Below are 13396 nucleotides of genomic sequence, written 5' to 3'. Positions count from 1 at the left end.
ACCTTTAAGTTGATAACATAATTAATAAATACAAGGGACTTTTGCAACTGTTCTCATACCCGCTGTTAAAGTAACCTGAAGGTAATGACCATTCATTATCTGCAAGATCGCTTCTGGTTTGTTTTGCATGTGAACAGCCAGACGATACTTTAAGGTAATTATCTTTCACACTGGCTACAATTTGGATGATAAAGCCTTAAAATTGCTAGAAGCACCTGAAAGTAAAGTTGAGCTTTTGATTTTGTCATATTAATTAGAGACTTCAGTACTGCTCTTGCTCAGTATTCCTGATAGACATTTTGGAGAAAAGAACATTTTTTTCCCCATTCTCTGAGATAAACATGCTGTAATTTAAGCCATTTAAAAATCTGTCAAATAACAATACTTTATAGCTACAAAAAGATAATGATCTATCATATTTCAGAGCCACAGGTCTGCTTAGTTAAGCAACAGTGTTAATCCTTGCTAAAGTAACTGCAATTAAGTGGGCAAAAACTTTGAGGGAGGAATAGACTGAGTTTTGTTTGAGCAGCATTAGGAGCATTATTACTTTTTCTTTGACACAAATAAAGATTGCTGGGAAACATTTTCAATAAGGCTGCAATTTCCCATGCTTGCCCACTGCCTTACTATTTCATGGCATCATAGGTGACTATGTAGCACACCCAAAGAGCTACAAAGGGCTGTATCAGCTGGCTGACAGAAGTGCTGAAACACGCAGCATATGGGAATACTTATACAATAAAGCAGAATCAAATTTCCTATTTTGAAAGCATCATTGGGAAACCACTCACTAGCTAAAGAAAAGGATTTGTGCTTTTACATTTTCTTCTTGTATCATGCAGATGTACTTAGCTGTCAAAGTGACAAACATCATTCTGTTTACAAGTTACAGCAATGGCATATAGTTTTATTTAATAAAACAGGTTAAATTATATTTATAAGGAGCACAGCACAGAGCCTTTTGCATTAAAGGGAAGGTTGAGGGCATTCAGAAGATTAGGAATGAATAGTGATTAAGAAGTTACATTAGGCCTTCTGGGCAAGAGCTCATTACACTATTCAGAGGCGCCTGCCCCAAGAATTCTCTTTAGTTCCAGTCCAAAGTTACTTCAAACCATCTTTAAAACCCTAGTCCAGGATTGTAGTCTATAGCTATCAGTACCATTACCATACCTGAGGAAAATGTTTGAATGCCACACTGAAAATTCTTAAGAGTTTCCAAGATACAGGGCTCATATTGCTGGGAGCCCATTGACCAGACCTTAACCCAGACCATGCTGCACACCTAGGCCAAGCAAATCACCCAGTCCCTCTCAGCCACATAAAACACTACAACGGGCTTTCAGACTTACCAAAAATAGCAGCAGCCTCCACCTCTCAGCTGATACTTCTTAGCTCCATCAGCATTTCTTTGAGCTGTCTTCCAATGAAAGATGGGCTAGGTTAATTTGTATTACTGAGAAGGTGTTCCTAATCAAGGTGGGGAGTGCTTTCAGGTGACCAGCAGTAATTAGTTGCTCACACATATTGTCACCCTTCTCAGCCTGGGGCCTGTGCACAAGCAGATCACCACAGAGCACCTGAACATCAGCTGAGCAGGGCCGGGGGAGTGGTGACCTGTGCTGCTCAGCACATCCAGCTGTGCTGCAGCTGTGGGAGTTGTTCTGTGATCCCCAGCTTGCATCCCTTCCTGGAAGGTGACGGTATGACTTGTCCATCCTGGACAGGTGCAGTTTGGTAGTGGTCAAAAAGAAAGGCCCATGTCACAAACACAGACTAAATAACACCCAGCAAGAAAACAGTCCACCTGTGTAGCAGCTATAGAAAGCAAAAACTGTCTTAGCAACAAGAGCTCCTTGACATATGGGAAGCATGCGTGCTCTCTGCTACCCAGCCAGGCTCTGGGAGGTCAAGCCAAGCAGGGCTGATGCAACTGCCCCACCTGGCTGGGAGCTGGCCAGAGCATCACAGTGTGAGGGCGGCAGGAGGAGCAGTTCTTATAAAGCATTTCTTCCAAGATGAAGTGAAACTGGAGAAGAGCTATGGTACTAAACCAAGTCTCAATGGTGGGACTGATTTTGTACGGCCCTCTGTTGCTTCTACCCACGCTCATTTTCACAAGAGGTCTGAATGCCCAGAGCTTTACAGAGCCTAAAAGAACTCTGTGGAATGATGTGGAAACTTTTCAATTGAAAAGTAAAAGCAGATTTGATAGGAAAAGAGACACAGGGGACTGTTTGTTCCCATTTGCATCCTGAGGCCCTCTTGGGGTGATGCACTGAAGTGGCAATCTCTTCTCAGGGGCTTCTTTACAGCGTATTCCCTCAACACTTTCAGCTGCACAGGCAAGATTTGCCTGTGTATCGACTGGGCATGGGAAGACATAGTTAAAAACAATACACTATTTCCTTTTTTTTTTTTTTTTTTTTTTTTTCTGGTGAAATAAATTGAATGTATTGATGTAAAGTCAAAAATATACTTGAGATAAAAAACAGCTGTGACAGGAGAATGAGAACAACTTTCATGTTTTTATTGCTGCCTTAGAAGCAATTGATAAACAGTACACTTCATATAAATGAGCATATGTCAATATATGACAACAAAAAAATTACAGTGACATAGTATTTAACTTTACAAGGTTGTACAAAATTTCCAAATATGAATAGATTTCAACTTAAAAATTTGGAATAAGTTAAAACTTCAACTATTCTGAAGACTTGAAAAATATACATACAATTTCACTCAATCACATCATTTACAGTATGATTTTTTAAGCTGTTTAGTCTTATACACCCATGTATTTTTAACTGTCTTAGTGGAATATCTCCTGCTATATGCAGCTTTACTGCACTGGGATAGTGAAAGGGGTTCCCTGAGGGCACAGAACAGGCTTTGAGTGTTTATATTTTATGTAATTTGATTACATTTATTAACAAGAAATACAAAACCAAAGCATTATTTATCTGCCCTATAAAAAGAGACTGATTCATCTCCTCTCGCTAAAATTTCCATTGATGCTAATGAGAATTTTGAAGAAAGATTAACAGCAGGATTGGGCTAAACTAAGTCTGTTCAGCCAGGATGAATTAGGTCACATTATTTAATGAAATATTTGAAGAATATCTGTTTTGTATTAGATCTCATTATAGGCTACATAGCTAATCTTGGCTACACACTGAGATATTTGCTTCCATGACAAATAGGAAAGTATATTTGATATGGTACTTTAAAATAATAGGGTGGATTTTGGACTGGTATTTTGAACAGCTCAATTATATGTACTTGATTATTTCACTAAATTTTATGAAGGTTAAAAACGCTGGACAAATGCCCTTGTCTGTGAGCGTGTGATAATTCAGAATGCTGAAGGTCTAATTCAAGCCATAAAATAAGGTAGAGGAGGTTCACACCGCAGATAGATTGCTCCTGATAACTAGGATACTGTAGTTAATACAAAGCTGGTGCAAACAGACTCCATGCACCATCAAAAGGGCAAAAGCTCACTAACTCAAAAAACCATTAGTGAGGATACAGATGAAGGAAGAAATCTGAACAAACTGGCACGTGGGAAAATTGCTCAACTATCTAAAGTGCAGGAAGACACTTGTGCAGCCAGAGGTGAGTCTTAAATTTTCTGCGATGAATTTAGTAAGAGGAAAAAAATCCAAGACATCTATTTGTGTGACTGAATTTTCCCTTCTCTGAATATGTTAAAATATCTATCAAAATGCTGCGTCTGTAGCCTGCTGTCTTTCCCCCAAACAAATAGGCATTATATATACATCATCTCAAAGGAAAAAAAAAAAAAAAAGTAAAAAATGGGCCAGAGATAAGCAATTCCTCATTTCCATTTTTCTCTAACACTGCTGCTGGCAGTAACGGGCGATGCGGCTCACAATGGAGCTAAAATGGTTTCAGAAGCCGCGGTCTGTGCTGTGGGAGTGCACAGCCTGGCAGCGGGTGGGACGAAAGGGGCCGGTGGCAGGCCCGGGGCTGCTGAGGCCTTGCTGGGCCTCGCTCGTATCCTCCCAGGGAATTTGGCCGCAGGCTGGTGTCCAGCTCAGAACAGGGCACAGGAGGACTGGGAGGAGGCCTGGGGTGGTGTAGGTGGCCACAAAGTGTGGCACGGGGCAGAAAGGGGCTTTGGGGGCATGGTGGGGCCTGTCCGTGAGCTGGCACTGGACTTGGGTTAGACCCCAGCAAAGGCTGGTGGCCATGGCTGCTACCAGAGCACAGAGCAGTTTCACTGAGCAACCGACTGCAACATCAAGCGAACTGATAGCAGCCAGAAAACACCGCTGTGCATGGATGGAGTCCACATTCCCTCCTACAAACCTACGTCTGCACAGAAGCCTCCCAGACGGAGGGGAGTAACAGTTTCACCAAAGGAAGGATGTACTCGATGAAGACTTCCAAAGCACTGTTTCTAGATCATTTACTGCTCTTGCAGTAATCTCAAATTACTTTAAGGTTACATTTTTCTTGATTGCTTGTTCAGTATTCTGCCTCTCTGTTGGATTCAGAGGGGAAAAAAGAACACGGAAATATATTTCAAAAGTTCAACCAACATCTAGTGGTTATGTAAACCTTACATCACCAACTGCTTGGCAGACAATGCACTGTACAATCAGATATGACTCTTATATCACATCATTTACTTTTTATCTTAACTAGCAAGCCTCTCCATGAGCAGCAACTAAAGAAATGACTTTATCAGCTTATACTAATGCAACTGTTATCAGGAGCATACAGGGTAAAAGGCATTTGTAGATTACAATAATAATACATTTGCAAGGAAAGTTCCACATGGGAAGGTGCCACCTGATTAGCTTTATATGAAGGGATAAAAAGAAAAAAGAAAAAAAAAGAAAAAAAAAGAAAAAAAAGAACAAAAAAAACCCTTAAGAACACATGTTCCACAGTGGGAGTTCAGTGGGCACCAAGTTGTACAGCACATTTGGGCTAATACCCATGTGGTTAAAGGAGGAATGTGAGAGTTCATTAGACATTCAACCGGGGCCGATGCATTCATTTGTCTACCACCACACAGCCAACCACCCTCTGTCCTAAGGACTGCCGTGCTGGCAGTGATTCCAGAGGGAGAATGCCTACAACAGTATTTAAGTCAGTCTCTGGGTATTTTCTTTTAACTTTGTCTTTATTTAATTGAAGGAGGAAAGGTTACTCCAAAATGTTGCTACTGAGGAAAACAATTGCAAACAATACCTCTCCGTCATTATCTACCTCTACTTTCCCCATTAATGTATTAGTGTTTTGCAAAATGCCATCAGTATGACTTAAGACCAATTATTCTTTCTAACGGTTTCCCTAGACACAGAACTTTATTTAAAAGTCAGCAGGTGAATTGCTATGCAGTACAGAACCTGTTAGCAAAACCAGAGCAACCTGGCCAATAATTTAACTAATATTTGTTTGGATAGTATCTGAATGGATGGCTACTACTAGCTCAGCAGATACCAGACTTTGAGTGACTACGCAAGCACTGCCTGTTTATGTAGCAGAAGGTGAGGCTCTCACTTTTATAGCTTTCTGGTCATTTCATCTGTTTCCAGTAAGTTCATCTCTACTACTTTGGATGAAGAAAAGCAGGGTCTGATAAGGGGTAAAATTACAAAACCCTTTTTATGAAAGAGGCTTCTGAGGTGCTCATTTATCGCGTGTAATCTGCCCCTGTATTTCAAATTCAGAAAGAACAAGAAGAATTAAATTTATTTTAAATATTAAAGCTTTAAATATATAATATTCAGATAATGTCTCTGGAACTAGTTTTGATCCTAAATCAGAAGAACAGCACAGAAATCTTTCAAATATAGGAACAGAATGCACATCAGGAAACACATAAGAGTATATTCATCAGATTCCTGTAATGTTATTTCTACTTCTATCACAAAAATACTCGGTATCTCCAAGTCGAAGCAGGAAGCTTATGACTCTTTTTTGTAACAACTTGTCTTGACTTCCGTGGCCCACACCCTTCCCCCAGCAGGGTGCAAGTACCAGGAGCTCATTTCCAGCTTCACACTAGACAAAAGCCCAGTGACTTTTTTTGGTCTTTGGAAGGGAAGAAGGGCACAAATCCTGGGAACCAAAGTGACACAGGCACGACTGGGGCAGGAGCAACTGGGTAAGGGGACACCTCTGGAAACCCAGGGACAATTTATGTGAAAAAACCTGTATCTCTTTCATTGAACACTTACAAATTCTACAGCCTACAACTGCAAAACATCACATTGTATTTAGTATTTTCTTAGTTCTTTCAGAAAGCAATGAGCAATAGCATTCATGCTTTTTTAAACCTTTAACTTCTGAATAGGCACTTTCACGCATTGGGTGTACTGATTCCAATGATCTTTCCCTAGGCATTTTGCTTCTGAGAGCAGTGAATATGTAATCCTACTCAATATTTCCCTTCAAATGGAAGGGAAGGGAAGGGAAGGGAAGGGAAGGGAAGGGAAGGGAAGGGAAGGGAAGGGAAGGGAAGGGAAGGGAAGGAAATGAATATGATTTTGTAGGTGCTAAAAATGGCATACTTCTACATTGATGGAAGAGAGTGTTGAATAGGTATGTACAGCTGGAGGGGATTGAATCACTATGAAAAGTGAAAATAATGAATGGAGAAAATTACTGAGCATCAGGAAATACCACAAAGTCTATTTCTTGTGATATATCCACACAATACAGGGTTCATAGTAATTGACTTTTATCTTAAATCATGCTGTGGTGCTGGTCTGTGCCACAATAACTATTCTCGAAGTGGCCTTGTTAACCACAAAATAATGAAGGCCATCTCCTCATCACTTTGACACCTCTAGGCTAGATCACATTTGAGGAGTGACTATGGTTGCTTTGTTAACCCAGAGATTTCAATCCAGAAGAAAAATATTCTCAAGAGACTGGATAATTTGAAGCCCAACAAGAAATCAGCTTCTTATCCAGAGACTTTATTTCCATGACAGTGTAAAAGTTTTCAGATCTTTTGGGTATTTTAAGGAATTTAACTATGCCTATGAAGATTTGAAAAAGAAATTTTAAAAGTTCTCTCTGTACACTGTCATGTGCTTATCTAATTATTAGCTATGGCCAAGTATTAATCATTGGAGCACTTCAGGCACTCTTTCATTCCAAATACAGCACTAAATTTTTGTCCTGGAGAGAGTAAGGATTTCCTGTAAAATTCCTGGAAAATGCATATATGTGCACGCACAAACACACAGACAAATAAACCACACTTTACTTCAAATGCCCAATTATTTAGCCCTATTATAGGTTTCATAGATGTTTGAGTGGGGTATGAGGCTGCTATGCCAGAAGTGTGGCTGTTGGTAATGCGTGCTCGTGCTCCCAGAGTCATTCACACACTGAACTTTTCTGGGCATTGTTTGCATGTGTTTATTCACCCCTATGCAGAGAGGATGTGCACATCTGTAAAAACTTTAAAACCTTGTTCTTTTTGCAAGCTTACTGCCAAGTTAAATACATAGTATAGCTTCATTAGCTTGTAAACAAGTTAGCTCTTCTCACCAGAGATCAGCTATTTTTCATAAGACCTTCCCTGAGGTCAGCATCATATCCCAGTTAAACTCAGTCAAGGATTTATTACTTACAAAAACAGAAAAGGACGAATGACCTAGATATACCTACACTGTGTATTTTGCAGTCCTACCACACAAACAAGCGTTTTTTTTTTTTTTTTTTAAATTTCACAATTCCACCTGTGGGCTGGCAAATGAAAAGTACTATTCCATACAACAGAAAGGGCAGAGCAATAGCATGGAGTGGGGAAGGATGACACTTTTTTACTTTTTTTCCTCTCATTTCTAATGCGAGGGATGCTGTTCTTGTTATCTTAAACAAATTGCAGTGGTGGCTTGCTTTTCTTTTTTTTTTTTTTTTTTTTTTTTTTTTTTTTTTTTTTTTTTTTTTTTTTTTTTTTTTTTTCTTTTATGCATTTGCCACTTTCACCTCAAACTGTTTTAATAGTGCCCGCATTCATGTAACCAAACTGAGAAACTGACTGTGATGTTTTCATGATTGCAGGAGTTTGGGACCCCTATTTCTCTTTGGTGAACTTAGACAGAATCCACCCTTAGAACCAGAAGCCATCTTCATATTTGGTGAAGCCAGAGTGGTTTTGGTTAAGCTAATGGAGTTGAACCTAGTACAGTACTGGTGCAAAAGCTCAGCGTGTCATGCATTTCTAAATTTTGGGTAACGTCCAAAGAGCCAGCACAATACACTAAAAACAGCACGTTCAGAAATAAGGACAAGGCATTTTGAAAAATAAGCACTAAGGAAAGATGTGAAAACTTTTCTTGCAGCTAAGCAGGGTAGACCTAAACTGTCCAGTTACAACTGATCAGGCATCAAAGGCAATGTTCACTATGGCTGACAGTGTCAGCATAACTTTGTATATACTTCCATAAACATCACTGTAGATGTGTGTGCCTCTCTCTGTATGCACATATATAGTACTGTGTCATACATACGTTATCCTTCTGAGATATGCAAAGTGCATAGAGATGCATAGGTACAAAATGCATGCCACTTGATACACATTGGAATAAACTATGAAGATGATCTCTGTCAAGGTTAACTAAATCTCCTCTGGTCTTTTAAGTATTTAAAATTAGTCGAACAGCCTTCAAGCACATGTAGGAGTGTATCTGTAAATAACCAACAATCTTTCTTGAGGATAAAAGAAAAAAAGACAATCTATGTTATAATATATGTATTTAAGATGCCATGGGAGTGGTGAAAAGTAAACAAAGTCCCGAATACCAGAATGGCACAGTAAATAAGTTTGCCAGTTAGGACTGTGAAGACCTATCAGTGACATCAAATACTGTGATGATCAAGCTCAGTCAATTGTGGTGCCACGGGGTATGCAATGGAATAAACAGTGTGGAAAATAACAGCTCCAAACACTCCTATTCATATCAAGTTGTTTCCAACAAACAGCACAATCAAATTAACTACCCTATGTATGCTCATCATAAAAGCTGAAATACAAAAATGCCCAAATAACAGACTTTACAAGTTAGTATTTTCCCACCATTTGTCTACAGAAATAGAGAAGTGCAGAATCAACAAATGATCTATGCCTGGTACAAGGAAGAGAATCCTAGTTAAATAAAACTTTTTCTCTGAAAACCTGAATGTCATATAAGATCTAGCTAAGCTTCCCTATAGAAGTGCTTGGGTATTCTGGGAGCCCAGTTCAGGGACAGAAAAACAGCCATCATCAAACACTGCAACTCCAGCAGACATTTGTACATAACCTCTGAGTTAACAGAAAGCAATCTACAATATATACCATTTCACCTGCTCCCAGAAGAAAGTATGGGTAAACACCTAAGAGACAAAAGAATATATATATATATATATAAAGGATCCTGCTCCAATTCCTCTTGGTAAGTCTTATAGACCCTCAGAAAAGAAAGTACTAGACCTCAACACTAGTAATGCCCTTGGAGCAGTTTAACTTGGCATGGAGATTATTTGAAAGGGAATAAAGTCTGATACCAAGACAGGCTTGGAAAACATTTTATGAAAAGAATCCAGAGAATCCCCAAAAGAATTTTGGGGAGAATGAGATTTAGGAATCTCAACAATACATTTGAACGGGGGTGCCTAGGTAATCAGATAATCAAGGGGGCAAGTGAAATGCAGTTTATAAGTGGCTTAGCATGATGCTCCATAACTATCCCTACTGTATATGTAGTAGCATGATGATGTCCATAGATTCAAAATTACTGATGCTGATGACCAGGAAAAAAAAAGACAAAAAAATCCTTTTTCTTTTGATGTTTGTATTCCATGCAGGCAAACTGAGCGTGCTGGAAGAGTTCCATTCACTTCTTATATACACAAGGTTGATACTGAGCCGAGATGTTTCAGGATATTCTTACAGAATAAGTAAGGAAATATAAAAATCAAGACAACCAAATAAGAAAACGAAATTGTACATAATTGAGGAAGGTCATCAGCTGCCTCACAACATTGGTGTGGGTATCCTCACAAAACTGCACGTTTCTGCAGGTCACTTATTGTTCAGTCTATGTAGATCCAGGTGTTCAAACCTGAGGAACTGCTCAGGCTTTTCTGTACTTGTTTAACTTTAGAACAGCGACCAACTGTTCTGCAGATTAAATTCTAGGAAGCGTGTTGTGCTGTGGTAGGATAAAGCACTTAGTGCACCACGACACCTGTCCTTGGATCTCTGGATCAGAGAGAGATCTCACAGCCTCTACTGGTATGGAAGCAATAAACCATCATACAATTTTGCATCCATATAACAATGGATTTTGTTGTCTTAGAGCTGTTTGGTGGTTGACAGTGATTGGAGTCTATTCTACAAAGCCTGCTGCAGACAATCCAGTGGCTCCTGTCTGGCTATCTCCTCTGATTTTTTTTATCCTATTCATATGGAATCTAATCTTGTATTATTGCAGATAATGGGGATGATGCCTGGTCTCTGAAAGCCAGCTTTTCATGTGAGGAATGGTTATGGGACTGAGCTGTTTGCCCTCAGATTGACACTTTCTATCATGTTTCTGACTTAATTTTCCTGTAAACAGATGCAATTTTACATAATTTCTACCTTTTAAAAGTAGTCCTGTGTCAGATTGTATCTTTGGGTCTTGCATTGTTCTTCTGAAACCTACCATGTGCATGTGCCTATGTTCATAAATAATACATCCTCTCGTGCCTATAGTTACAATTTGTGTGTGTGCGCATGGATTTAATGCAAACACGTAGACATACAGGATACAAATTAATTTGATCCCCACTGTACTTGCAACAGCCAAATTCTTAATATTTTATAGTGCATATTCCATTAAATAAATAATAACAAAATTGATCTGTGCTACGTGTATACATACACAACTTATGATGCCTGCAGTAACATTTTAAAGCCTGTTCACACATCAAAAGACAGGTTGTTTATTTCTCTCTTATAACAGTCCAAGGGTTTAACTCTTCCTATTATGTAAACAGTGGTGACAGCCGCTTTCAAAGAAGCTTTACTTCATTAAAAATTAATAGTTTCCCATTGTAAAATCAATACTAATATACCATAAATCCCCCTGATGAATCTGGCTTCCTTACATGCTCTCACATTTTGTGTATTAGGGGCACAGCACTACTCTAAATATCAGAAGTAATAATATGGCAATATATATAGATATAGGTATATATTTAAATGTTAAAGATTAGTTAGGTCAACTTGAGTAATGAATATTTCAAATATATGCTTCTTTCTATAAATAAAGGTCTTTCATTTTCTTTGCAGTGTGGGTGCCTTGCAAGTCTTTGGCTTTATGTGTCTACCAAACTGGTAAACCAAATCTGGGTATCTTTAGCTCAAAATGCACTCATGACATATAGATGAAGCTTTAACTTTTTTTCTTGTTTTATATTGAACTTGTACTTGAAGTAGACTTACAATATCATTTACAAGCTTACTTTTAGGTAGACACTTTAAACAACTCATACAAAAGAAAGATTTGTATGTCAAGAGTATTTGTTTTAGTGACAAGAAAGCTAGGTATACTCTATTCATTTCTCAAGCAGACCTTTGAATCACTTTAAAAGGACACTACAGCTGAAGACCGAAGAGTAATATTTATCAGCATTAAATAAAACATTTGGTGAAGTATGTATAATATTTCTCCATATGAACATAACACAAAATTAAATAGTTCAGATACACAGACACCATTTAATATATTTCCACTGTTGTCAAAATCATCTGTAAACACCATCTCACACTGAATACAAAAGCAGCTTTTACATCAGTTCTGTGTTCACAACACTGATGCCCCTTTGTAAAAGAAGATATTTGTTTTGTTTTATTTTCAGCAAAACAAGAGTTTAAGCAATAAAAAAGTTTTGGTCAGTTCAAAGAAGAATACAAAATTATCTTTCAACATGTAACTAAATCAGATTTAGAACAATAGTTTAAAGTACAATCCTTTCCCCGGGGGATCTCTGACTTTTATAAATCACACTATGTTTGGTGCAGACCACATCACAAATACCAGGAAATACTGGTCATGTCTAAGCTATAAATATGAAAGCCCTTTTAAAATTTTCTCTATTAAAAACTACCAGGTTACAAATTGGCAATACTCACATTTTTTGAAACACCAAATAACCTGGCAATAAACAGATTTAGGTACACTTCTACTGATGATTTTTCAAACAGATTCTGGAAAAGAAACACTTTATAGTGAGTGTCCTTCATGTACAAAAATAAAGGATTTCTTTTACACACAACTTTTGCGTCTGAAGATCACCTCGGGGTGAGCAAGAAATGGAGCTGCTGCTCATGGCCACATCCTTCTGGCTCCTGAACTTTGATGATCGGTGGCCCAGGTGTGGGCTCTTGCCATCCCACACCCTACGTTGAGGGCAGAGCCCTCAAGGTAATCTTCAACTCCTTTCACCTTCATATCCTTAAAAGAGGCATGATCACTCTGGGGAGAGATACTGTGCTCAAACAAAGGTTGTACTGGGCACGTGCCCTGATATATAACTCAGTAGACTGTCAGACTCACAGGCTATGCTTTGGTTCTCTCGATTTGAAATGTGGACAGTGTGTTTTGGTTGCAAAGATAAACCTGAATTTCAGGTGGTGAACAATGAGATAAATATTTATAAGACTTTCTGATATTCTTTTTTTTTAATTTCACTTACGTGCAACAGTGATGTGGGGCCCTGTAAAACCTAGACCAATAGATCACCTCTTTCCTGGTATGTGCGTATTGTAGAGGTGTGAATGTATGTTTTGCATACATGCACACTCACACACACATATATAACATGAGCTGCACATGTAGATACTTGGCAATCAGGGGTACAATAAACAATACACCAAAAGAGAAGTAGACAGGAAGCTCTACCTGGACAACAGAAGCAGTTTTGCAACCTATACAGTGTCTCAAATAATTTCATAATCCTGTTTTGCTAGCTTGCTACATCTGTGTGTGACTGGAATTGAAAGTTGTTGGATTCCTTGGAAACAGAAGAGTTGGGCGAGCTAGATGTGCTTACCTGAGATCCCAGAGTTGATTACAATCAAAGAGCTGGGCAGATCAGTAATGGGTTTATAATTGCTATACAGCTTCTTGCAAATTTGTAGGAAAACTTTATTAAGTCTTTCGTTCCTTAGTAAAAACGCTGAAGTTTGTTAGTTTTTGCTGAATGCAGACTTGATTTTTATATTAAAGTGGATTTATTAAAGGGATACATAAGCCTGGCAGCTGCTTCATGTCTTGATGTTTAAATGTTTGAATCAGCACCCTGGAACCACCCTCCCACCCCATCCCAATCCCGTCCCCTCCCGTCCTATCCCATCCCATCGCATCCC

The 13396-nt window shown here is 38.7% G+C and overlaps 1 protein-coding gene across 1 annotated transcript in view; it reads right to left on the bottom strand.

The window, feature by feature from the left end:
* The window catches only part of FMN2 (formin 2), a 199117-nt gene extending 197741 nt beyond the window's left edge, over positions 1 to 1376 (bottom strand). Inside the window, exon 1 of the mRNA XM_040551865.1 lies at positions 1356 to 1376. The gene's annotated coding sequence lies outside the window, so the exon portion shown is untranslated. The remainder of the gene's footprint in view (positions 1 to 1355) is intronic.
* Between the last annotated feature and the right edge of the window lie 12020 nt (positions 1377 to 13396).

This window comes from Cygnus olor, chromosome 3 (assembly GCF_009769625.2).
Source record: "Cygnus olor isolate bCygOlo1 chromosome 3, bCygOlo1.pri.v2, whole genome shotgun sequence".
NCBI lineage: Eukaryota > Metazoa > Chordata > Aves > Anseriformes > Anatidae > Cygnus > Cygnus olor.
This window is presented reverse-complemented; position numbering and strand designations above follow the sequence as displayed.